General features: G+C 43.7%; 1 protein-coding gene across 6 annotated transcripts in view; it reads left to right on the forward strand.

The window, feature by feature from the left end:
* FGFRL1 (fibroblast growth factor receptor like 1) overlaps positions 1 to 26,427 on the forward strand; it is a 264,774-nt gene that overhangs the window by 176,535 nt on the left and 61,812 nt on the right. The gene's annotated exons all lie outside the window — the stretch shown is intronic.

Here is a 26,427-nt window from a genome sequence, read left to right on the forward strand (position 1 = left end):
CTAGGACCGAAGGACAAAAAGAAAAAGACTACCTGCAAGATCAAGTCAGATAATGAGCCAGTGACTACACTTGCACCAAAACAACCACCCTTGGTACTGCTGGTTTCAAACCCTCACCTCTGGGCTGCAACTCCCACAGGATCACAACTCCCCAGATGATATTCAGTGTATCGAGTCAATATCAGAGGGCAAATCCAGGGAGTGTTTCTCCCCAGAACCATACCAGCATATTTCTCAGACTGTTCTCCACATAGGGATAGATCCCCTAGATACCCAGAGTCCTTGCCAGCTTCCTCGGCAAGTTTCCTCTGACATCACTATGATATGCCATGGGACAGCCATAGACATGCTTACTTCAGTAGATCTCCTCCATGCTACAATGAGGACCACTCTCCACCATAGTGACACCATTCCTCCTTCTGGTGGTATCATTACTACAGGGGTGGAAACACCCATTGTTACCATCCTCACCACCAACACTGCTGTTCCCCTAGTGTCAACCGATCACCATCCAGTGCCTTCTTGACCTCATGGCTGCAACCACAGCGGTAACCCCTCTGGCTTGCCTCCGCATGAGACTACTCCAATCATGGTTTCTCCAAGCCTTCAACGCAGAGATTGACCCCAAAACTCATCTTCTAACTATTCCCATTCCAGTCCTGCACTCTCTAGGCTGGTGGACCGTGCTGAAGCATCTCTTACAGGGACTCAGCTTCCAGCCTCGTCATCTGTCACTGACAGTGATTAGAGACATATCCCTTTCTGGTTGGGGGCCCCACTGCAGTTTGCCCAGGGTCAAGGGACTGTGGTCTCAACAGGAAAGGACACTGCACGTCAATCAGCTCGAAATGCTTGTGATCACAAAAGCCTTTAGGGCAGTCAAATCATACATCTCTGGACGAACTGTCCAAATTGCCACAGACAACACCACAGTCATCTTCTGGTCAAAAAACTTGGCAGAATTAAGTCTCTCTCCCTTCTATTGCCTACCCTGAACTTTTGGGACTGGTTTGTACCCCACCACATTTTTCCTTTTTCCATCCACCCAGCAGGAATGTCAAACACCCTAGCAGATTCACTCAGCAGATCAAGCACCGCCCCTTATGAGTTGGAACTTTCTCCAGCTGTCACATCCAAACTTTTCAACATGTGGGGTACTCTTACTATCAACATTTTTGCTACAACCCTGAATGCAAAATGTGATGCTTTCTGCAGCAGGCAGGTCACAACCCAGATTCTCTATGCGATGCCTTCTTCCTAGACAGGGGAGGTACCCTGATTTACGCCTTTCCTCCTCTCACCACATGTGCTGTGAACAAAATAGAAGATGATAGGGCCCATTGCATCCTAATAATGCTGTGGTGGCCAAGACAACTGTGGTTCACTATGTTGCTCTTCCTGTCTGACCAAACCTTTCGACACCTCCGTCATCATCCAGACCTCCTTACAATTAACAAAGGGAAGATCAGACATCCCAATCTGGAAACTCTATGCCTCACTGCATGGAAGGTGGGCAATCTAACCAATCCTCCAAGGAGGTTTTGGAGGTGATGGCTGCTTCCTGCAGACTCTCCACTTGGGTCTCATATGACACTAAATGGAAGGTATTTCTGGCCTTTCTTGTTCCTATGGGACAGAACCCGGAATCTTGCGGCCCAATCTCACATATTGCATTTCCTTCTTTCATTAAAAACTAAGAGTCCGGTACTCCCATCCATTAAAGTTTACTTAGCAGCACTATTGCCTAATCAAAACAAGACAGAGGGCTACTCCCTCTAATCGCACCCTGATTGTTAAACATTTCCTTAAAGGACTTTCCAGCCTTTATCCACCAGCCTCCCGCATGGAGCCTGTCAGTGGTTTTGTTGTTTATTCAGTCAATCGCTTCCGACTCTTCATGACTTCATGGACCAGCCCACGCCAGAGCTTCCTGTCGGCCGTCGCCACCCACAGCTCCCCCAAGGTCAAGAACGTCACCTCCAGAATATCAACCATCCATCTTGCCCTTGGTCGGCCCCTCTTCCTTTTGCCTTCCACTTTCCCTAGCATCAGCATCTCCTCCAGGGTATCCTGTCTTCTCATTATGTGGCCAAAGTACTTCAGTTTTGCCTTTCATATCATTCCCTCAAGTGAGCAGTCTGGCTTTATTTCCTGGAGTATGGACTGGTTTGATCTTCTTGCAGTCCAAGGCACTCTCAGAATTTTCCTCCAGCACCACAGTTCAAAAGCATCTATTCCTTCGCTCAGCCTTCCTTATGGTCCAGCTCTCGCAGCCATAGGTTACTATGGGGAATACCATTGCTTTAACTATGCGGACCTTTGTTGTCAGTGTGATGTCTCTGTTCTTAACTATTTTATCAAGATTTGTCATTGCTCTCCTCCCAAGAAGAAAACATCTTCTGATTTCTTGGCTGCAGTCAGCATCTGCGGTAATCTTTGCACCTAGAAAGACAAAGTCTGTCACTGTCTCCACGTTTTCTCCCTCTATTTGCCAGTTATCAATCAAGCTGGTTGCCATAATCTTGGGTTTTTTTGAGGTTTAACTGCAACCCAACTTTTGCACTTTTTTCTTTCACCTTCGTCATGAGGTTCCTCAGCTCCTCCTCACTTTCAGCCATCAAAGTGGTATCATCTGCATATCTGAGATTGTTAATGGTTCTTCCAGCGATTTTAACTCCAGCCTTGGCTTCATCAAGCCCATCATGTCGCATGATGTGTTCTGTGTACAGGTTGAATAGGTAGGGTGAGAGTATACAACCCTGCTGTACTCCTTTCCCAATCTTAAACCAGTCCGTTGTTCCATGGTCTGTTCTTACCGTTGTTACTTGGTCATTATACAGATTCCTCAGGAGGCAGACAAAATGACTTGGTATCCCCATACCACCAAGAACTTGCCACAATTTGTGATGATCCACACAGTCAAAGGCTTTAGAATAGTCAATAAAACAGAAATAGATGTTTTTCTGAAACTCCCTGGCTTTCTCCATTATCCAGCAAATATTGGCAATTTGGTCTCTAATTCCTCTGCCTTTTCTAAATCCAGCTAGTACATCTGGCAATTCTAGTTCCATGAATTGCTGGAGTCTACTTGCAAGATCTTGAGCATTACCGTACTGGCATGTGAAATAAGTGCCACTGTTCAATAGTTTGAACATTCTTTGGTGCTTCCCTTTTTTGGTATGGGGATATCAGTTGATTTTTTCCAATCTGTTGGCCATTCTTGTGTTTTCCAAATTTGCTGGCATATGGCATGCATCACCTTGACAGCATCATCTTGCAAGATTTTAAACAGTTCAGCTGGGATACTGTCATCTCCTGCTGCCTTGTTATTAGCAATGCTTCTTAAGGCCCATTCAACCTCACTCTTCAGGATGTCTGGCTCTAGCTCACTGACCACACCATCAAATCTATCCCCTATATTATTCTCCTTCCTATACAGATCTTCCATGTATTCTTGCCACCTTTTCTTGATATCTTCTGCTTCTGTTAGGTCCTTGCCATCTTTGTTTCTGATCATACCCATTTTTGCCTGGAATTTACATCCGATGTTTCTAATTTTCTGGAAGAGGTCTCTTGTCCTTCCTATTCTATTATCTATTATTATTATCTTTCTATTATCTGCTTGTTTAAAAATAATTCCTTATCTCTTCTGGGTAACCTCGGGAATTTTGCATTTAATTGGGCATATCTCCCCCTATCACTATTGCCTTTTGCTTTCCTTCTTTCTTGGGCTGCTTCCAGTGTCTCAGCAGACAGCCATCTTGCCTTCTTGGTTTTCTTTTTCTTTGGGATGTTTTTTGTTGCCGCCTCCTGAACAATGTTGTGAACTTCTATCCATAGTTCTTCCGGTACCCTATCTACTAAATCTAATCTCTTAAATCTATTCTTCACCTCCACTGCATATTCATTAGGAATATTTGTGAGCTCATATCTAACTGAACTGTGGGTCTTCCCTATTCTCTTTAGTCTGATTCTAAATTGTGCAATAAGAAGTTCGTGATTTGAACTACAATCAGCTCCAGGTCTTGTTTTTACTGACTGCATAGATGTCCACCACCTTTGGCTACAAAGGATGTAGTCAATCAGATTTCGGTGTCGACCGTCTGGTGAAGTCCATGTATAAAGTCGTCTCTTAGGTTGTTGGAAGAGAGTGTTTGTTATGCACAGTGAGTTGTCTTGGCAAAATTCTATCAGCCTATGTCATGCTTCATTTTGTTCTCCCAGACCATGCTTGCCTGTAATTCCAGGTGTCGTTTGACTACCTACCTTAGCATTCCAGTCTCCTGTAATGAAAATAATATCTTTTTTTGGCATACTATCCAGTAGGTGCTGCAGATCCTCATAGAACTAATCTGCTTCTGCTTCTTCAGCATCTGTGGTTGGGGCGTATATTTGGATCACTGTGATGTTAAATGGCTTACCCTGAATTCGAATTGAGATCATTCTGTCATTTTTGGGATTGTATCCAAGCACTGCTTTAGCCACTTGATTATTAATTCTGAAGGCTACTCCATTTCTTCTGTGGTCCTCTTGTCCATAGTAGTAGATCTGGTGGTCATTTGATGTGAAGTGGCCCATTCCAGTCCACTGACACCCAAAACGTCTATATTTAATCTTGAGAGCTCCCCAATAACCACATCCAATTTGCCCTGGCTCATAGATCTTACATTCCAGGTTCCTATGGTGTGTTGATCTTTAGAACATCGGATTCGTCGTTCACCACCAGCACCATCAGCTGCTAGCCGTCCTTTCGGCTTTGAGCTAGCTGCGTCATCACATCTGCGGCTAGTTGAACTTATCCTCTGTTCCTCCCCAGTAGCATTTTGACCATCTTCCGACCTGGGAGTCCCATCTTCCAATGGTATACCGACATATCTCTGGTTGTACTGATCCATTTAGTTTTCATGGCAAGAATACTGGGGTGGGTTGCCGTTTCCTTCCCCAGGGATCGTATTTAGTCTGACCTCTCTGCCATGACCTTCCTGTCTTGGGTGTCCCTTCACAGTTTAGCTCATGACGTCACTGAGGTGCTCAAGGTCCAGCACCACGACAAGGTAACGATCTCTTTTGCTGGAGTGTCAGTGGTACTAGTGCAATTTATGGCAAAACCCTTCAAGCCCACAGCTACAGCTGCCCTAAGGCTCATAATGATGAAAGTGGCTTTTCTGGTAACCATTCCTTGTATTCCACAAAGATAAGGTAGTCTTGCACCCAGACTGTTTTTTTCTTCCCAAAGTAATTTCACAGTTCCATTAAGTTCAGGACATGGTGCTACCATCTTTTCTTCCCAGTTGGAGGTCAAATGTAATTCCTCAGACATTAGGAGAGCCCTATTGTTTTATTTAAACAGAGCATCATTCAGAATGTCCCCTCATTTATTTGTCTGCCATTCTGCCCCCCAAAAGGGACTCCCTCTGTCTTCACAGTACTTTGCCAAATAGGTCATGTCAACTATACCTCTCGCTTACCAGTTCACACAGATTCCAGCCCCCCTGCAAGTACACAGCCATTCAGTGAGTCATAGCATCCTCCGCTGCTTTCCTCCGGGGCATTCCGCTTCTGCATCTATGCAGTGCTGCAACTTGGGCTCAACTGTCTACCTTCATCAAACATTACCACCTAGACATCAGGGCTCATGTGGATGCAGCCTTTGGCAGGGAGGTTCTTTCTACAGTTTCGGTGTGACATCTCCCTCCTCCGGTAGGTCTCTTGCTTTTCAGTCACCCATATGTGTGAATCACAGTGACCATGAAGAAGAAGGACAGGCTGCTTACCTGTAACTGTGGTTCTTTGAGGGGTTATCTGTAAACTCACACAACCCACCCTCCTCCCTGCTCTGACACCTCGCCTTCTTTTATTCCTCTGCTGTGGCGGACATGGAACTGAGAGGCAGGTGGGAGCCACACCCAGAGTGTTCGCAGAAGAGGTGGGCAGGGCTCCTGCCTAAAACTCTGTTTAGCTCTAGAATGTTCCAAATGACTGATCTGTGCAGGTGCATACCCCATATGTGTGAGTTCACAGGTGACCACTTGAAGAACCACAGTAACAGGTGAGCAACCTGTCCTTCCATATGCACAGCCTGAGCTCTGGCAGGGAGCTCTCTGCTTTAGACTCCCATTCTGCTGCTGCTACTCCAGCCTCCCATCTCTGTGGAGAACTGTTCCCTCAGCAACCGGCAGAAACAATAGGGTGAAACTTCCTGTGTAAGAGCAGATCATAGATCTCTCTCACCTTCTGCTGTAACTGCTGCATGGAGATCACAGGATAGCAAAAGAGAAGGAATGTGGGAGCAGAGTGTTCTCTGATAGATCCACAACTTAAGATATTGATGAGAGATGTCTCTAGAGCAGCTGTCCCCAACCTGGTGCCTGCCAGATGCTTAAAAACACACACAAAAAACTACAGATCTCATCATCCCTGACCATTGACCTTGGTGGTTGTGGCTGATGGGAGTTGTAATCTAACACATCTGGAAAGCAGCAGCTTGGGGAAGGCTACTCTAGACAGACAGCATCCAACTCCTTTTGCTTACTGTACCTGTTCACCTGCTTCTTCAAGCCTTACTTTATCTGGATGGATTCAGAGGTACCACAGAGCAATAGACTTCAACCAGTGGGCTGAGACCACAACTGGGTAACAGCCTGAGCTAAGGTGGATCACACGAATGATCCATACCGCCATATACTGTACATCTACATGTATATGTGTATTACCGGTAGATGGGGAAAATGGGCGGGAAGGTGCTGTTGCACTTGTGTCCTGCTTGTGGGTTCCTAGTTGACCGCTGGTTGGCCACTGTATGAACAGAATGCTGGACTAGAGGGACCCTTGGTCTGATCCAGCACAAATAAAATAAAATAATTGGTCCCATAATGCATGTTTGGGGTAAAATGTGCCCTGGAACTGCAAAAGTTGAAGTCTTCTACCATAATGGCTTGACTTTAAATATAAAGCAGGAAGGACTGTATCATATGGCCAGTACAGTAAAGTATCTCACATTAGTACAGTTTTTATTTAAGCATAAAGGAACAGAAATGTTAATTGAGGCTATGTAGCTCAGTTAATAATATTAAACTCTGCCATGCTAGACTAGGAAATAGGCAACAATTAAATCAATCTAGCATTTTTACCACCGTGCATTTGAACTCAGCGGCCCCTTCTGCGTCACGAGGATTTTTTTTTTTAATAGCCAAGGTTTAAGCTTACTTAAAGATCTCCCAGAGTAACTAGGAGATTCCTGCCATTCAGTGAGGCCTCTCAGGAAGCAGATGATTCAAACAGAGTCTAAATAAGATTTCAGCAAGAAGAGAATGCATTTGAGGATGGTAAGCACGTACATTTGTTCATCATCAAAGAGATAGTGTTGCTCTCATTACCAGGATTCCTCTCCTCCCTCTGCACAAGTCTTGCCACACACTATTTACTTGTGATTTACTAGCTTCCTTGACCCCTGACCTGTGTCAAGAGAGCTATGATGTAAACCCACTCCCATGGATACAGAGCAAAAGGGTTGTAGCTGAGAGAATTCTGACCTGGGAGAGCAGGTGTGAGATTAGAAGAGTGAATGGCTGGGAGATCTATTGTGCCTGCTATGAACCTGATTTTTAGGCTTGGTCCAAGGCTTTTGCAGTATTTCTCAGTGAAGCTTGGAACAGGTGCCATTGGCAGGTAGCTTTTTAATTTTTTTTTTTTTTAAAGAGGGCTTATTTAAAAATACTAGTGGAAGGCTTCTTTTGTTGTTAATCGGCTCTGCAGCACTTGTTCAAACACAAGTATACAATTTTTATCAGCTCATTTATACTCCTCAGGATTCTGTGAGGCAATTTAGGCCAAGAGAGAGTGACTTTCCAGAAAGCTTCATAGCTGAACAATTTTGAATCAAACACTCCACTGCCTGTGCCACAGGACACATTTTCACTGTGGTCTTCCCTGGTATGTGGATTCTTTGTAGATAAAGGCAGCTGTTTTGCCTCATTTGGGACATGTAAGAAAAGAAGCTAGTGATATTGTGGTCCATACCTGGGGAGAGTAACAGAGACTAAAAATAAGCTAGAAATGTGCAAGAAGCATGATTGGCCTTATTCTCAATATCCATACCTGTGATAACAGTTTTTGATGCCAAACACATAACTATTTTTGATTGATTTTTACAATGTTGGTGATGTGCCCTGTTGTGATACAGCACTACAGTAGTTACTAGCATTGCCTATAATGAATGTGATGCTTTGGAAACCATTTCCCTGATATGTGGTGCTCACATACCAGTGGTAAGGAATTATGCTCTGCACAAAATCAGTAAGCTCTTTTTCTTTTACCATAAGAGAGAATGCCCATAATCATTGGATTGGATTATCACGAGTTTTGAGCCTGTATGGTGGTAAAGTCATGCTTGAAAGTGTGTGTTTACTGTCTGATGAAAGCAGACAGAGGAGAGGAGTGGTTGAAGTCAGGGATCGGATGCTGGTCAGTTGATCACCTATTACCTGGCAATATTTGACCATGATTCCATGAAGCCAAGGTTCCCCAAGGCTGTGATCTACCTTCTTTGATGAGCTTCCGCCAGGCTTTAAAAACCTGGCTGTTCAGGCGGGCATTTGGGGTGGGTTAGGTTTTTTTAGAGCAGTGGTGTTTTGTTATGTTGTTTTGTTCAGGTGATTATGTAAATTCTTGTATTTCATTTTATTAGTATTTTACGCCATCTAGCCCCTTCATGGATCACTGCCTTGTTGTGGCGAAGGGGCTTGCGCAACTCAGTGAAGCCATAAGCTATGCCGTGCAGGGCCACCCAAGACGGACAGGTCATGGCAGAGAGTTCTGACAAAATGTGGTCCACTGGAGAAGGAAATGGCAATCCACTCCAGTATTCTTGCCAAGAAAACCCCATGGAACATATCACAAGGCTAAAAGATATGACGCTGGAAGATAAGCCCCTCAGGTGGGAAGGTGTCCAATATACTACTGGGGAAGAGCAGAGGGAATTTCCAAGTAGTGCCCGAAAGAGTGAAGCGGCTGGGCCAAAGCCGAAAGGACACTCAGCTGTGGATATGTCTGGTGGTGAAAAGAAAGTCCGATGCCGTAAAGAACAATATTGTTTAGGAACCTGGAATGTCAGATCAATGAATCAAGGTAAGCTGGAGGTGGTCAAACATGAGATGGCAAGATTGAACATCGACATCTTGGGAATCAGCAAACTAAAATGGACAGGCATGGGTGAATTTAATTCAGGTGACCATTATATCTACTACTGTGGGCAAGATTCCCTTAGAAGAAATGGAGTAGCACTCATAGTCAATAAAAGGGTGGGAAAAGCAGTACTGGGGCACAATCTCTAAAACGATAGAATGATCTCAATACGAATCCAAGGCAAACCATTCAACATCACAGTAATTCAAGTCTATGCCCCAACCACTGAGGCCGAAGAAGCTGAGGTTGATCAGTTCTATGAAGACATACAACACCTTCTAGAACTAACACCAAAAAAAGATGTCCTCTTCATCATAGGGGATTGGAATGCTAAAGTAGGAAGTCAAGAAATCACCGGGATAACAGGCAAGCATGGCTTTGGTGTACAAAATGAAGCACGGCAAAGGCTAATAGAGTTTTGCCAAGAGAACACGCTGATCATAGCAAACACTCTTTTCCAACAGCACAAGAGGCAACTCTACACATGGCCATCACCAGATGGTCAATATCAAAATCAGATTGATTATGTCCTTTGCAGCCAAAGATGGAGAAGCTCCATACAGTCAGTAAAAACAAGACCTGGAGCTGACTGTGGCTCAGATCATGAGCTTCTTATTGCAAAATTTTGGCTTAAATTGAAGAATGCAGGGAAGACCACTAAACCATTCAGGTATGACCTAAATCATATCCCTTATGGATATACAGTGGAGGTGAGGAATAGATTTAAAGGATTAGACCCGATAGACAGAGTGCCTGAGGAACTATGGACGGAGGTCCATAACATTGTTCAGGAGGCAGCAACTCAATCCATCCCAAAGAAAAAGAAATGCAAGAAAGCAAAGTGGCTTACATGAGGCGTTACAAGTAGCTGAGGATAGAAGGGAAGCGAAAAGCAAGGGAGAAAGGGGAAGATATATCCAACTGAATGCAGAGTTCCAGAGAATAGCAAGGAGAGACAAGAAGGCCTTCTTAAATGAACAATGCAAAGAAATCGAGGAAAACAGTAGAATGGGAAAGACTAGAGATCATTTCAAGAAAATTGGAGATCTCAAGGGAACGTTTTGTGCAAAGATGGGCATGATAAAGGACAAAGAAGGCAGGGACCTAAGAGAAGCAGATGAGATTAAGAAGAGGTGGCAAGAATACACAGAAGAACTATACAGGAAAGATCTTAATGTCCCTGATAGCCATGATAGTGCGGTCACTGAACTTGAGCCGGACATCCTAGAGAGTTTTCCCAGTAGTAATGTATGGCTGTGAGAGCTGGACTAGAAGGAAGGCTGAGCGCCGAAGAATTGATGCTTTCGAACTGTGGTGCTGGAGAAGACTCTTACGAGTCCCCTGGACTGCAAGGAGGTCAAATCAGTCAATCCTAAAGGAAATCAACCCTGAGTGCTCATTGGAAGGACAGATCCTGAAGCTGAAGCTCAAATATTTTGGCCACCTAATACGAAGAGAAAACTCACTAGAAAAGACCCTGATGCTGGGAAAGATTAAAGGCAAAAGGAGAAGGGGACGGCAGAGGATGAGATGGCTAGATAGCATCACCGATGCAATGACTATGAACTTGAGCACAGTCTGGGAGAGAGTGGAGGACAGGAAGGCCTGGCGTGCTATGGTCCATGTGGTCACGAAGAGTCGGACACAACTGAACGACTGAAGAACAACAACTCCATCTAGAGTGGCCGGGTAGCTGGCCAGATGGGCGGCTAATAAATCTAATACATACATACATACATACATACCTTGTTATTTCTATCATCTGACACCTGCTATCATGTCACAGCAAAGGCCGAAGTGATGGCTCCTTGTTTCCCAAGCCCTGCAAGAATCTGAGAATGGACATCTGTGCATGTGTGCATCAGATGTGGTTGAATCCTGAACCAAATTGAGCTGATTCCAAATTGAAGTGGGGCTTTTCTGAAGCAGACTGAATCCAAATCTGAACCCTCCTGAAGGGTCATTAGCGGTTCGGAGTTGCAGACAGAATGCCTGCAAAAGTGATACATTACTCCCCAAGCTCTCCTGCCTTGTTGAGGAGGGAGGCGACACCATCGTAGTTTTTACCAGGGCTCTCCAATTGCAGTGTTTGGGAGAGGGATGTTGAGGGGTGTGGAGGATGGAAAACTTCCGCGTAACTATCAAGAAGGTGTGAGTAATAAGGCAGCCATGAACGCAGCAGCAGCAACAACAAATTCAAATAGGAGTTGATTTATATGGAACTTGAAAAGTGAAGAAAAGAATCTGTAGTGGTGAGAGTCTCAGGGTAAAAGAGAAATGATGGTGAGGTGTATGTGTGTGCACGGGTGGTGGTGGTGGATTTTACTCCTGTTTAGTACTATCTCAGCCAAATGTACCCTGAAGGCCTGAACATGCCAAACAATTTGCATAAACCAGTTTGATGGCTGCACAAATCTGAATATTTCAGTTCTAGACAAAGGTTGGGAGATGTCTCTGGTGATGTAGAATAGTGGCTGTGAATGGCTTTATATTGGCATGCTTAGCATGTAACAACAATCCTTCAGGGTCCTACATCTCATTTATGGGGATATTTCTTTTCCTTTCTGTCTGTCTCTGAAGAGTTGATGGACTACAGCTGTTGACAAGTTAAAAATGCAAGAGCTCTGCAGGAGTAGACTGAGAAATGAAAATGCTTTTCAGCTGCTCTGGATCTACCAGAGGTTAGCTAACTAGCAGTTGAATGATCAAGATTAGCAAATCCCCATCAAAGTTCACTCTCTGAGAGGCAGGCAGAGTGGCCTGGGCTTAGAATCTTAGCCCAGAGTAATACATCAGTGTAATAATCTTTTTTCAGATTCCTTAAGCTCACCCCCTGTCAACAGTGAACCTCTTCATCTTCCAGGCCATTGTGAATTCTGTTGTTTGTGACTTCACCATCAGCTGAATCTCCTTTATTTTTTTATTCTTTTACATACTTTATTTGCATACACTCTGTGGACTAGGAAATGTCCCAATTATCTTTGCTCTGTCAGAGGTAACTTACTGCCATGTTAAAGTCATATCAGTTATTTAATTGCATAAATGGTTTGCTATGTGTATGCAGTGCACGCACGCACACATATTAAGCCATGCTCTGGTTGGGGAGAAGCCATTTACTGGGACAAAGTGGGGGTTATGCAGTTCACTGTTCAGTTTTCCCCCATTGCGGTGAAAGAACAAAATCTGCTTGGCAGACTTGGCTTCTTACTTTTCCCTTCCTCCTTTCAGCTTTTTCATCTCATCCTCACTATAGAAGGAGAAGAGAGATCAGGGTGAAATCAGTCACTGGCTGTGGGGAGATATCAGTGATTGAGCTCTCAGGTCAGCCAAAGTGGAAGGGGAGTTTGCAGGGGAACTCTGAGCCTGACCCAAGTTATGATATCCTATTTCCTGTTTCCTATTGCTGTGCCCCTTCCTCCCATCAGCCACTGGGTGAATCAAGGCTCTGTGTGTATCTGTATGCTAGGGATGTTAACTGGCTCTCTGTGTGTCTGAGTGATGGGATGGGGGTGTTACTGTTTCTGTGCCAGCCAAACAAACTGGCACACAGGAGGTTGGTAGTGGAAGTTGGCTATGTGTGTGTTTGTGGCCTGGAGTGGAGGTGGAGTGGGACTTTGTGATTTTGTGTGCCCGTTGTGGAATTCAGACCTCTTTTCCTGCTTCGGGGGTGGGGCACTCTCTTTGTTATTACTGCCTATGTATCAGAGCGGAGTCCTAGCATTGAAAAAGATTATGAAGCTGCCTTAACCCAAGTCAGAACATTGGTCCATTTAGCTCAGTATTGTTCACGCTGACAGTGTGAACTGCCAGTGGCTTTCCAGGGTTTCAGACAGGGTTTCTGTCCCAGCCCTACCTCGAGATGCCAAGGGTTGAACTCAGGACCTTCTCCCTGCACTTTTACCATTTAACACGTGCTCCCTTGAAAGGTTCTGAGGCTAAACGTAGTGCCCATGGCATAAATTAAATCTCGCATCAATACCTTTTGGCACGAATGTCTTTATATGTTCTTGCAAGATGTACAAGAACTGGAAGTTTTACCCGCTGGTAAAATGAAATTGTATTATATGATCAATACTGTCTATGTTAGCTATAGTTAAAGCAAAATAGTTTTTTTTTTTTTTAATTTTCTGACCTCAGTGTTCTCTATCCTTACAATTGGGTTGAAGAAGGAGAGGGAATTGTGCCTAAAATTCCCTGAGTTTTCTTGGGCATATATATCATTCCCCCCCCCCCCCTCAGCGCTAGTGTTCTCAGTCTGTAAAAAGAGACAAAGGTGTGTGTGTGAGAGAGAGAGTGGGGGGGGGAGAGAAATAGTAGTAGGGAGGCATTTGTGTGAAGGTGTGTCTGTGTTTATTTCTGACACTCTGTTCCTTGAGTGAAAGAAGGGAACAATAGTGATAATTAGAGAGTTAGTTTGTACTTAATAATTCCCTGTCATATGCCTTGGATGAGGCATCTATTTGGGTGGGCTGTTTGATCATGCGAACCGGCCAACTTATCGACAAATTGAAAGTTAATAAATCACCAGGACCAGATGGTATCCATCCTAGAGTTCTTAAAGAACTCAAGTGTGAAACTGCTGATCTTCTAACAAAAATATGTAATATGTCCCTAAGTTCAGCTTCTGTACCAGAGGACAGCTAATGTAACATCAGTTTTTAAAAAGGGATCCAAGGTGGATCTGGGAAATTACAGGCCTGTTAGCTTAACATCTATTCTGGGTAAATTGGTTGAAAGCATTATTAAAGATAACATTAGTAAGCATATGGAAGGATAAGCCCTGCTGAAAAAGAATCGACATGGCTTTCACAAAGGTAAATTCTGTCTCACTAACCTTTTAGGGTTCTTTGAGAGTGTCAGTAAACATGTGGATGGGATGATCCAGTAGACATTGTTTACTTGGACTTCCAAAAGGTCTTTGACAAAGTCCCTCACCAAAGGGAACCAGGGTGGATCTGGGGAATTATAGGCCAGTTAACTTAACTCCTGAGCAAATGTAGTAGTCATGGTAGGGTGTAGAGGTCCTCTTATGGATCAGTAACTGGTTGAAGAACAGAAAGCAGAGAACAGGAATAAATGGCAAATTCTCCCAATGGAGGGTTGTAAACAGTGCAGTCCAACAACAATCTGTATTGGGGCCAGCACTTTTCAGGTTGTTCATAAATGATCTAGAATTAGGAGTGAGCGGGAGGTGGCCGGGTTTGCTGATGATGCCGATTTATTTAGGGTAGTTAAAACAAAAAGGGATTGCAAAGAACGCCAAAGGGTCTCTCCAAACTGGGTGAATGGGCATCAAAATGACAAATGTGGTTCAATATAAGCAAGTGTAAAATGATGCATCTTGGGACAAAAAATCTCAACTTCCTATAAATGCTGATGGAATCTGAGCTAGCAGTGACTGACCCAAAAAGAGATCCTGGGTTTGTGGGGAACAGCTCGATGAAAATGTCAACCCAGTGTGTGGCTGCTGTGAAAAAGGCAAATTCCATGTTAGACATAGTTAGGAAAGGAATCGAAAATAGAACTGCCAATATCATACTGCCCTATACAAAACTATGGTGCAACCACATTTGGTATACTGTGTACAGTTCTGGTCACCGCAGCTAAAAAGATATGGTAGAGTTGGAAAAAGTGCAGAAAAAGGCAACAGATATGATCAAGGGGCTAGAACAACTCCCCTATGAGGAAAGGTTACAGCATCTGGGACTATTTAGCTTAGAGAAAAGCTGAGTGAGGGGAGACATAATAGAGGTTTACAAAATTATTCATGGCTGCGGAGAAAGTGGATAGGGAGACATTTTTCTCTCTCATAATATTAGAACGCAGAGTCATCCAATTAAGTTGATTGATGGGAGATTCAAGAAAGATAAAAGGAAGTACTTCTTCATTCAGTGCATAGTTAAACTACAGAATTTACTTCCACACGTTGTAGTGATGGCCACCAATTTGGATGGCTTTAAATCATAGAATCATAGAATAGTAGGGTTGGAAGGGACCTACAAGGCCATCGAGTCCAACCCCCTGCTCAATGCAAGAATCCAAGTCAGAAAAGTCTAGATCCAAGTCTAACCCTTTAAAAAGGGGATAGACAAATTCCTGGAAGAGAAGGCTATCAATGGCGTCTAGTCCTGATGGCTATATGCTACCTCAAGTATCAGAGGCAGTATGCCTGTGAACACCAGTTGCTGGGGAACATGAGCAGGAGGCTGCTGTTGCACTCACGTCCTACTTGGGGGTTTTCCACATGCAGCTGGTTGGCCACGGTGTGAACAGAAGGCTGGACCAGATGGACCCTTGGTCTGATCCAGCAGGGCTCTTTTTATGTTCTTATGATATGTATTGGTTTATTGTAAGACCCTTCCGATGCAAACAGCTAAACAGAGAACTATTCACAAAAGCAGGGGGAGGAAAAGCATTAAGTCTAAATCCCTACTTCTAAAGTAAAGCTTGAAGCAAGGTCTTATGGATCTTGAGCTAAAAAGTGCTCTATAGGTAATAAAACTGCATAATCAAATAAGCCATCTTGTCTTAAATAAGCCTCTGTGACTTGTTTTAATCACTGATCTGTTTCAGGTCAGCTTATTGTGTAGTCCAAACCTGGGAGGCATGGCGTGTTTGAGGGGGAAATAGCCCTCAAATAACCCAACAATAGGCCATGGATTATTTGTCTTATTCCAACCATGGTGGATTGTTTTGATCATGTGAGCCTGATCAATGTTATGATTACAGAAGTGGATTTAGGGGAGTATTTTGGTTACTTAAAATTATGCAGCGAAAAGCAATCCTAAATATATGTTGCTGTTTTTTCTCACATTACGCCTTCTGGCCAAAAAGTCTTGCTTGTAGAATATCTAGAACACAGGTATTCAGAAGGTATATCTGGATCTACTGGTAGATCTCTGGGTGATTTGCAGTAGATCAGCAATTCTGACTCCCAGCTGCTTAAGAATAAAGTGACTCCCCTCCCACCCTAAATTGTACTGCTGAAATGAAGAAAGCTTCAGATAACCAGGAGTGGACTTTTGTGTGGAAGGACTGTGAGCACCATTCTGTCTGGATTCTCAAAACAATTTCCCGGGCTCAGAATTCTTTAATTCTAAGTGCACCAGACTCCAGTTGCTGAATCTCGTGGTTCTACTAAAAAACATACATCCCAGAAGCCTGACGTCTGCCCACGCCTGATCTAGAACACCCTTGGTGTTACATCACAGATAATATTCAACCAAAGCAAATGATTAAACTTTAAGCGCATCCAGTACTCAACTACTGCAATCAATGGGACTTACTTTCAGGTAATCATGCACAGGATGTCGCTGTCAAGTGACTGAATGTTGCCTGGACTGCACGCAGCAATACACTAATAACAATAAGTGGCCGTAGTACATAAGTAATCTAGAGAATGTTTCATTTCACTCCTGGCTTATTCTTGTTCAGCTCAATATTACCTAAACATTTTTTCTTTTGTTTGTGATTTATAGACAGTTTTTAGAAGCTACTTTAAAAAGCAAGAGGGCTTGGGAATGCTGTCAGCTTCATTCTGATGTGCATCTCTACCCATGGTAATCTGCTTAGAGTAGTCCTTTCTTTCCTATTTTTATACAACTTCAGATCTCAAGCAGCTGAAAAGCATTTTCATTTTGCCCATTAGCTCCTGATTACAATTAAATCCAATTTGTTTTCCAAAACCTTCTGAAACTAGGTTTCCAGGACAATACATCTAATTGGAGAATTTCTCTCTTGAAGAAAAAGTTTCTTTCTTGCATTATTTAGTGACATGTAATGACTCCGAAGTCAAGGTTTTATATAAAACAACTTGAACTTGCTACGTCAACATAAATCAGCCCCCACACAGCACAAAGTTGCTTTGTTGCAAAAACAGTTCAGTGCAGCCCCCCAAAATGAGTTCTTAATCTTTCCTTAATGAGTAAGTGGGTATGGTGTGCTTATGGTTTCATTAAGCGTGCCATGTGAAAAGGATAAAAGGGGCTACAATTAATGAGTTTTGCTGTGGGAGTCATGGTCTAATTGTTAAGCAGCAGCATAGTCAATATAACCTGTTCTTTAAATTGCCAGTGGGCACGCCAACATCATGTTACAAGGGGTGGGGGGAGTTAATGAAAACAAAATAATATATAAGGAAGGTTTAATGAGTGCCATGTTTCAGTCCAGGTGCATGTTCTCAACAAAGCATATGTTGGCCCTTTTAATATTGTGAATTGCTAGTTCCTGCTCAAGGAACCGGGCAACAATAACAGAATTGGCCATGTAGAGACCTTGGTAAGAACACAGTGGGACAAGCCTAGGCTTCAGATTCTCATGGTGGCTCACATGGTGTGAGATCAGTTTCAGGAAGACAGACTGGGTGATTCCCCAGATTCAACTTTTCCATCTGATTTCAGATTGAGTCATCATTACTTTTATAGCACATTTAATGTTTCCTCCACCATGATTTATGATGCCGTCAGTGAACATTGGGGCCACATGCTCATCCTTCATCCATCTCCTCTTCCCCTCATGTGCTAGCTTTGGTGCAGAGATCCTGAATTGTTTTAAATCAGAGTTCCCTATTACATCCAAACCAAGGAACACTGGTTTTATCTTGATTAACCAACAACGATAATAACCCAGGATCTGATCCTGGGTTATTATCCTGGTTACCTAACTGACATTAAACCAGAGTTCCCTGTTTCAGATGTAACAGGGAACTCCAGTTGAAAACAAATCAGGATCTCCATGCCAAAGCCCTGTGGGAGGGGATAAGGGAGGAGTGTACACCCTCAACACTCTTTCCCAGCTTCAGAAACCATGGTTTTGAAACCGGGAATGTGTGTCTGAACTGAAAATCATAGATTTATTTAACATGCTGTTTTCCTGAGGTACTTTACACTTTAATCCATCTTTTAGATTAATGCAGCAGCCAAGGTTTCCTTCAGGGATTCCTTCCAAGTTGGTATGCTTACATGATAGCCTAGTGTGTCATAGCAATACAGGCTGATTAAGGCATTGGTTTATTAAAGGGAACAGCAGCAGTTCTGAAAATTCACTCATGCTTCTGCTTCTTTTGTGAATTATTGTCCAAATAGGCCCTGAGAGAGAGACTGCCTAACTGCTCTGTTTTGCTATGCTGTGGTTTAAGGTTTAAGGTTACCAGCTGTTGGGTGTGAAAAGGTAGATTAAAGATGTCACACACATAGGCTGAGGTCACAAGCTAAGCACAAGTGGAAGATTTTGCTAGGTGCAAAAGAACAGGATTTTGCTAGGTGCAAAAGAACAGGAAGCAGACTCCCAAAGTTTCATGTGCATTCTGCCTGTCCACAGATATTTGAGTAAACAACTCACTTAGGAGGTGTTGCTATTCGTTTGTTTGTTTACATTTGCATCCTGCAGTTCCACCAAAAGCTTCTTAAGGCTAACAACAGTAAAATATGAAGTAAAATACAAAATAATCAAACACATTAAAAGAATGCAGATTGAAAATACCTCGATAAAACTGCTACACAACAGGCAACTTTGGCCAGGACAACAAGTCAGCCAAAGGCCTCTCTGAATAAAAGCATATTTGCCTGCTGGCGGAAAGCCATCAGAGAAGGGGCGCGATGGGCTTCCCTTGGCAAGGGGTTCCAGAGCTTGGGAACAGCCAGTGGGAAGCCAGGCTCCCTCTCGAGTCCCCACCAAACACGCGCCAGGGGCTGGCAGGACAGAAAGAGGAGCCTCCCCTGAAGAGCTGCAAACCTGAGCAGGCTCATATGGAGGTATATGTTCTATCAGATAACTTGGTCCCAAGTCCAGTAGGGCTTTGTAGATCATATCTAGTGCTTTGAAGCGGGACTGAATTGTGCCTGTAAATAGACTGGTAGACCATCAAGATGTTGTAACATGGGAGTTATTTATTTTATTTATTTAAAATATTTTATACCATCTTTAAAGATAAAAATTCTCAAGGATTTTTATGTTTTATAAATGATGAGGATCTACCTACCTACCTACCATCAATTAACTAAAACAGCAGCATTAAAATACACTGTTGTTGTTGTTGTTGTTCAGTTGTTCAGTCATGTCCGACTCTTCGTGACCCCATGGACCATAGCACGCCAGGCCTTAAAATACACTGTATATATGTATTATTTTATTACACTTATACCTTGCCTTTCCTTAAAATATGCCCAAAGTGGCTAACTATAAAATCCACAGTGAAAAACTGCATAGCAATATGAAATCATCTAAAAACCAAACAAGAGCACATATAAATATTTTAAAATAGTGAGTTAAATTATCATTACACTAAAATAACCAGTTAACACATCAAGCATCAGAGAAGATCAATCAGCTCTGTAGGCCAAACACCTCTTTAAATAAAATGGTTTTTGCATGCTTTTGGAAGGCCATCAACAAGGGATCCAGGTGAGCCTTCTGCGGTCTGGGTGCAACAACTGAGAAGGACCTTTTTCAATTTCCTGCAAAACACACATTACACCTGGCAAACTCTCCAGAAGACACTTGAGCAGGTTCATATGGGAGAAGGCAGCCCTTCAAGTAACTTGGCTCTAAGCAGTTTAGGGCTTTCTAGGTCATAACCAGGACTTTAAATGGAAACAGAACCAGCAGTCAGTGTAACTATTGTAATCTAGGAGTCACATGCTTCCTATAATTGGGCCTGTTCAACAGTCTGGGTGGAGCATTCTGAACCAGCTGAAGTTTCCAAATAGTCTTCAAAGGCAGCCCCACATAGAGCGCATTGCAATAATCTAAACAGAGTGTAACTACAGTGTATATGTCACCATGGCCGGATCAGAAACCTCAAAGAATATGTGTAGTTGGCATATCACTCCTGATCACTGCCAAAACCTGGGCATATAGGTCTAGAAGAGAATCCAGGAGTACCACCAAACTACAAACCTTGTTTTTTCAAGGGGAGGAGAGCCCTATCCAAAACAGGTTGAACCCCAATTCCCTGATCTGTCTTTCTGCTGACCATGGGACCTCTGTCTTGTCTGGATTAAGTTTCAATTTGTTTGCCCTCTATCAACCTATTATTGATACCAGGCAATTATTTTATTATTATTTATTATCATTACATTTATATCCCACCTTTTTTCCTCTTTCAAGGAACCCAAGGCAGCTTACATGGTGGTCCTGCTCTCCATTTTATGCTCACAACAACCCTGTGAGATAGGTTAGGCTGAGAGTCAGTGTCTGGCCCAAAGCTTTATGGCCAAATGGGGACTAGAACCTGGATCTCCTGAGTCCCAGTCCAACGCTCAAACCACTACACCTCATTGGTTCCCAAGATATCAACAGATTGTTGGATTATGATGGAAAGGAGACAGAACCCCTGTTCAAACATTCTTCTTACCAGTTTCACTGAACACATGAGGAGAGGAATACTCCAGCCGTCCGTCCCCCCCCCCCCCATTGTCACTTCTGGTGCCCTGTATACATAGAGGGTGACAGTCTGGACAGGAGAGCCTCTACACGCAACCCAGGAACCTAATTTTTCAAGGTCCTAGATCATGTGGACAGCTTCCATGGATACAGAAGGCTGTCCTGTTCAGACTGTCACCCTCCACTCATACAGGGCGAGGTGCTTGCCTCCTCATGTGTTCCGTGAAACCAGTAAGAAGAATGCCTGAATGGAGCTCAGAGGAGGGATTTTCTCAGCACTACAGCAGCAGAGGAAATGGTTAAATTCCCCCTCCATACATGTTGTGATCCTAATAATTATCAAGCCCCCTCACTCAGCTGATGCCATGTGCATTTTTGAAAACCTCTATCAAGTTAAGGTGCAGAAACATTTAACATCACATCTAGTTCTGGCCTGGGATTAACGATTTCTTATATAAAAACTTTCAGGATAGAGAAAACTAACAATGTGTATACATGATAGCACTGCAGTGAGCTAACACTTTTGGGCTGTTGTTTCATTAAACAATGCCCTTTATAATATTGTCATCTTGGCTTAACAGTGAAAAATAGGGATTTGAAGGGGAAATAAATCTGAAGACGGCAACATGTCTGCTCAAAAGACATTCTTGTAAGCAAAGCAAGCAAGGGCAGCAATTCAAGGTTTGCCCACATAGCTTTGATGGGAGAGGAGGATAAAATTACATGAGGGAAGAGGTAATACAAATTTCCAGTACAGCAGGTGAGAGAAACCTCACCCTTTCTGTCGGTTTGGAGGGCTAATATTTAATTTGTATTTACTAAGAAGTGATTTGCTTTTCTTTATTGTGAATGAAACAAAGCAACTTACTATGGTCTCTTTTGATGTTTTAAAAAAACTACTATAACTGGGATTTTAATTTACACTGGGGGGGTTTTCTGTCTTTGTACAAATAGAGTGTGCTGCCATAAAAAGGAACCAGCTATTTCCAGATTTTATGTACTGCCCTATACATCTGGGATTAATACCTTCCACCACTGATTGGAGAAGGCATGGGAGGGTTCTACAGCCAAGAAGTGTGGGGGTGAGATTTTCTGAAAAGCACAAGAGTGGGTACATTTGAAACACTTCTGGCTGGAAGAATGTGGTAGAGTTGGCATTGTCAGACACCTATTTTATTTATTTATTTATTTATTTATTTATTTATTTATTTATTGCATTTATACCCCGCCTTTCTCCCTCTTGCAAGGAACTCAAGGCGGCTTACATTATCCTCCTCCTCACCATTGTATCCTCACAACAACAGCCCTGTGAGGTGGGCTGGGCTGAGAGTCTGTGACTGGCCCAAAGTCACCCAGTGAGCTTCCATGGCCAAGTGGGGACTAGAACCCGGATCTCCCGGCTCCCAGTCCGTCACTCTCACCACTACACTACACTGGCCATGACAAAATAATTCTGTCTCAAATGGATAACAAAGACAAAGGAGAATTGACTAGAGAATGTTGTCACCTCAGTGTTCATATACGCTGCAAAATGAGTATCTGTAGAGAGACCAGTAGGCATTGTGTCCACTCAGGCAACTGTTGACACCGATCGCTCCAACTGTAGCTCTTTTACCAATGGTAGACAATTTAAGGGTATGAGCGTGGACTAGGGAGAACATTGGTTCAAATTCTTGTTCAGCCATGAGCCCTGGATGTTGGACTGAGTGAGCCAAGAGAATGATTCCACTTATCCAGGTAACAATAGGGGAACAGAAATCCCACAGACAAGGCTTCTTTAGTGTGATACTTCCCCACTTTGATTTATAAGCTTGCTATGGTTGTTATGCAGGTATCTGTATGCTTTGACTCTACTTGACACAAGTGCCCACACACAGTCCTAATGGTCTCCATAAGCATATGAAAAAGCATATCCAGTTGGTTTCTACAGATATGCCATCGTAGGGCCTGGCACCTAGCTTGTCACAGGCAGCCAGAGAATGTGGCTCAGACAAAAGTACGGTCATGGTCACATGGACCAGAGGCAGGAGACATAGTCGCAGGGAAGCTGGAGCTAGACTGGGCAGGGCAGGTGCAAGGCAAGGTGAGGCATGACAGGGCAAGGCAGGTATAAGGTGAGGGAAAACAAGACAAGAGAGTCAGTTTACATTGCTACTTGCCACTCAGACTTCTGGACTAGCCTAGAAGGAAGGGGGGCATTGATGCCTCCCCACTGATTTGCAAGGTCAGCTGACCACCTTCAGGCTGTGGGGTCAGCTGATAGCACTCAGGCCAGTACTGCCAGTACTGCAGCCTACAGGGCACCTTTGCCCTATGGAGCCCAGGCTGGCCACTGGAGGCCCAGTTTGAGACCACTCTATACTCAGTGCCTTGCAGCAGTTCACAGTTCATGCCCAAGGTGAATAAGTGGAACAGGCGGGAGAGGACCTAGGAATTTTATAAAATCCGAACTGAGCCTAGGGATAACTAAACTGCCCAACAAAATACCCGTTCTTTTGGTGTTGGGACACTTGTAAGAACACACATTGATGTGTTGTAAGCCATGCAGCCGAACACTGCATCAAATAACAGCATGTTAATCTGAATTGAAGGCCCCTTCTTTGCTGTTCAATACTCCTGACATGGAGGTAGCTAAAGTATGCATTACATAACTTTATGATTATTCAGTTCAGTTTAATTACTGAAGTAGCTGTTACTGCACATTAAAATACAATGGAAGGAGGCATACAAAGTCAGTGTGGTCCTTGGTCAGGTGATGCTACTTAGATTATTTAGGATAAAAATAATGTTTGGCAAATCAACATGGTACAGAAAATGTCATGTTTTCCTTGCAATTTTCTGGAGCAGAAAGAGAACAGTTGTTGTACGCCACAGATGGCAGGCTTTTCAGGAAGCTTTAACTTCAATGGACTGAACTGGTAAATGTTATGGGCTAATTGTCCCATCTTTTCTTGAGGGGGTTCAGCCTTTGTCCTCCTCAGCTGGGAGGACATATTCCTGCAGAGAACTCAGAACAGAATATATGAGAGAGCTGGGAGGTTTATTTTATTATCACCTGTCTCCTGAGAAACCTGTACCAGGGTCAAGAAGCAACAGTAAGAACCAGACATGGAACAACCGAGTGGTTCAAAATTGGGAAAGGAGTACGACAAGGCTGCATATTGTCACCCTGCTTATTTAACTTATATGCAGAGTACATCATGAGAAACGCTGGGTTGGATGAATCACAGGTCGGAATTAAGATTGCCGGGAGAATTATCAACAACCTCCGATATGCAGACGATACCACCCTAATGGCAGAAAGCGAAGAGGATCTCAAGAGCCTCTTGTTGAGGGTGAAAGAGGAGAGTGCAAAAGCTGGTTTGGAACTCAACATTAAAAAAACTAAGATCATGGCATCTGGCCCCATCACTTCCTGGCATATAGAAGGGGAAGAAATGGAAGCAGTGACAGATTTTACTTTCTTGGGCTCCAAGATCACCGCAGACGGTGACTGTAGCCATGAAATTAAAAGACGCTTGCTCCTTGGGAGGAAAGCTATGGCAAACCTAGACAGCATAGTAAGAAGCAGAGACATCACCTTGCCAACAAAGGTCCGTCTAATCAAAGCTATGGTTTTCCCAGTAGTAATGTACGGCTGTGAGAGATGGACTATAAGGAAGGCTGAGCGCCGAAGAATTGATGCTTTCGAACTGTGGTGCTGGAGAAGACTCTTACGAGTCCCCTGGACTGCAAGGAGGTCAAATCAGTTCATCCTAAAGGAAATCAACTCTGAGTGCTCATTGGAAGGACAGATACTGAAGCTGAAGCTCCAATATTTTGGCCACCTAATGCGAAGAGAAAACTCTCTGGAAAAGACCCTGATGCTGGGAAAGACTGAAGGCAAAAGGAGAAGGGGACGACAGAGGATGAGATGGCTAGATAGCATCACCGATGCAATGAATATGAACTTGAGCACACTCTGGGAAAGAGCGCAGGACAGGAAGGCCTGGCGTGCTACGGTCCATGGGGTCACGAAGAGTCGGACACGACTGAACGACTGAACGACAACAACAAAGTACAACAAACTCACTCCTAAGCCGATTAGAGCTCCAGTCACAGACAGGCTGCTTTAGATAGAGGTAGGGTCAAGGTAGCAGCTATGGGAGAATTTCTCCCCCCCCCCCATTCAGTATTACAGCAATAAAACTCCTGGAGCAACTCGTAGAAATACATTTGATGCTAATCATATTGGATTAAAAGCTCTTACATGTGAATGTTCATGCTGCAGTAAGGGTTAGGGTGGGAGAGTGTTCCTTGATGGTAGATCATGCTGGGTCAGATGTTCTTGAACAAAATTGGAGGTGAAGACAGATTTACATTGTAAGTGTGGTGGAAGTGGTTTGAACACATGTTCTCTGCCCCGAAAAATAAAATGCAGCAAATGTGTGCGGAAGCCACTTCTTCTGCACAAGACTGCATGTTTTCAACTTTGAGGTCTGGGTCTCAAAACACTCTGCTGGTATAATGCTTTTCAGGCTGTAATAATCATGACCTATTGGAGCCTTCCCCAACCTAGTACCTTCCAAATGTTTTGGACTTCACCCAGCCAGCGAGGCCAATAGTTAGAAATTCTGGGAGCTGTAATCCAAAACATCAGGAGGGCACCAGGCTAGGGAATGCTGGCCTAGTATCTGGCATGAGTTTTGCAACCTTGAGAAGAATCTGAGTTGCAGGGGGAAAGGAGCATCTTTCCATAAATCCTGCTTGGAAGCCTTGCCTTTAACTCCTGGAGCCTGCGCAGGTGGTAAAAGAAGGGATGCTCATAGATGTGTTTAGTCACTTCTGTATGCAGAGCAGGTTCCCGCGTTTTAAGGCCCTGACCATTACCCAAATGGAAAAGGATCATCCCACCTTCTCAGAGGTTATATTCTTAAAGAAACTGAGATGATAAAACATGACTGGTACAATCTAGAATGAGTCAAGCAATGGGTTAAAAAAGCTTTTAATTTTCACAGCTCCTGCAGCATGTGGTTCAATTGGCTCAGAAGTTGTGCTGTAGAGAATCATGTTTGCTGCTTGTGCCGTGTATTTTCAGTTCTCTTCTTCCCTACCAGTGCATCGAAAGATGGAGTATTCTTCATGAGACTGCAGGTGCAGAGCCAATGAGATGCTGCAAGAGTGTCCCTCTTATTGGCCTGCTGTCTTCACGAAGACATCCATCAATCTAATGAGTAGATTCACCCTTCCACCTTAATAACATGCCTAATTATTCCAAACCAAACCAATTATTCCAAACCAAACCCAAAAGATGTAACAATATGTCTCAAGTAAGATGCACAATGTGCAAACTCTATATTCCAAGGCCCAACAGCAACCTTATAAATATTGTTCTCATGTCAGCATTGCTCAGGCCCAAATCAGATGAAACAGTGCTACACCTCAGTATACTTATAGACCAGGAATGGGGAACCTCAGGTCCAGGGACCAAATCCCTCCCTCCTGCGGTCCCAATCCAGCCCTGCAGGGTTCCCCAGATGGCCAGGTCACTTTCCCCCAGCCATCAATCCTTTGGTGGTTTCCTGCCTTTTGTGCAGTTTTTTCTAAAAGGTTGAAATGCTCTCCCTAAGGCTTAGTTACTGGCAAGAGCTTGAAGCTACAATAGGCTGGGTTTGGGGGTAATTTTGTCCCCACCCCTTTGTCTTTGTCCCCACCCTTTTTGCCTTCAGTACCCACCCACCACTGGGGTACAGCCGCTGAGAGCTTCTCTGAGATTGCATTTGGCCCTCAGGCTGAAAGAGGTTCCCTGCTCCTCTTGTAGACTTTTGTGCTTCTGAAAGACAATCAATGCACAGTTCAGCTGCAACACATCCACTGCATTGT

This window comes from Heloderma suspectum, chromosome 3 (assembly GCF_057233095.1).
Source record: "Heloderma suspectum isolate Gila_16-S chromosome 3, 16-S_ref, whole genome shotgun sequence".
Taxonomy (NCBI): domain Eukaryota; kingdom Metazoa; phylum Chordata; class Lepidosauria; order Squamata; family Helodermatidae; genus Heloderma; species Heloderma suspectum.